Here is a 1,863-nt window from a genome sequence, read left to right on the forward strand (position 1 = left end):
ACTTATACATTTTTAAAAGATAAACAAGACAATAAATGATATTCCCTTAAAAAGTTTGACTTTCAAACATGACAAAAAATGTGGGACGGAAGGAGTATGCTTTAGTTAAAAGAGTAGGACTTTCTTCTTCGTTATTAGTTTGAATAGAGTCTATTCCACCAAACATTTATAGTCTTTTTGTATTTGATTCTATGCAAGTTGAATAATAGACTTATTGGTTCGGTTTAAAAAAAAACATTTTATTTAATAAAACATGTTAAAGATATTATAATTTTCATTAGCATGACATAACAATGAATGTAATTGGTGTTTCTTCATCAACAACCCATAATTTATTAATTTTGTTATTTATTTATAGGGTAAAATGCAAAATTGACTTTCTAAGTTTCTTCAGATTTTATTTTAGTTATCTAACTTTACTTTTGGTCATTTCAGTCCTTTAACTTTCAAGTTTATTCAATTAAGACTTTTCCATTAACTTTTATTATATGCTGTGGTTAATTTTTTAATTTTATAAATTTTTCTTCAAATTTTTTAAATTAAAAAAATTCAATTAATGATTGAACAATATTTTCTAGATTTTTTTTTTTCAAAAAATTAATGAAAATGCCTTAATTGAGTAAATCTGAAACTTAGAGGACTGAAATAAATGAAAACAAAGTTAGAGAAATGAAATGAAATCTGAAGAAAGTTAGAAGGTCAATTTTGTATTTTAACCTTATTTATATAATAAAATTTGTAATATATATTATATGAGAATCAAGTTTGCAGTAATGCAGAATAGAATGTTTTTATATGAGAATCAAGTTGCAGTAATGCAGAATCGAATGTATCTTTTAATGGTCAAAAAGAGAATGGATAAAACCATTGACCCATTAATTGGTGGAGTTGGGGTGCAGGTACAGGGCAATTACCAAGAAAATCCTAAGAAAGCACACACTCGTATTTGCTACGTAATGATTGTTCATGCGTAAAACTAAACATCATTTCTTATAGGACTAAATTTTCAAGTGTCACTAAAAAAGAATGACTTCCCATTGGACTTCCCATTAGGTCGTCTCTTTCATTCATTTAATTTTCCAATGTCACCAAGAGAAAAGAATGACCTCCCTTTTTTTTTGCTGAAAGAATGTCCTCCCTTTAGGTCGTCTCTTTAAGTCCTTTTTATTTGTATGCTTAGGACTTTGGCCAAAATGGCGAAGTATTAGTGTATTATTGTATGACAAAATGTGGATGGATCTACCATTATTTTTGAAATAATTAGGTATTTATCAGTTTTTTAAAATTTGAGTTTCACAAACTCGAGTTCCATGGAAAATTTTTAATGTAACTTGAGTTCCATAAAAAATATCATGACAAATTTGAAGATTATTTTTTCAAAGAACACAAATTTCTAGAAGTCAAATTATATGGCAAACTCGAGTTTCAAAAAAGTGGTAGATTGCTAAATATTTTTCCAAATAGTGGTATATTCCTAAATATTTTACCAAATAGTGATATATGACCATTTTCACCTTATAACTTTATATAACATAAAATATCACATTTTCCAGTTATTTTAGTGTGGTTGTGTACTAAAAATCGTTGACTAGAGAGAGTGGGTCAGATCAGCATCAATCGCTGCTTGGAAAGTATGGGTGCTTCCTTACATTTTCCGGGGATTTTTTAAGCTCAACTTGGAAGATGCTTTAGAAAGAGAGGAAATGGCATTAGAAGAGCTCATATTAATTTGATGTCCTTATTTTATTTTCAACCACCAAATCCCCCCACAAGTTCGCATGCCACTTATGTAATTTTCAATGTTTTTGTCTTTTTGTTAGGACCATATTGTTCGGTTTGGAATAAAAAATTCTACGGCTACGA

This window comes from Quercus suber, unplaced genomic scaffold, assembly GCF_002906115.3.
Source record: "Quercus suber isolate HL8 unplaced genomic scaffold, Cork oak 2.0 scaffold_131, whole genome shotgun sequence".
Classification (NCBI taxonomy): Eukaryota; Viridiplantae; Streptophyta; class Magnoliopsida; order Fagales; family Fagaceae; genus Quercus; species Quercus suber.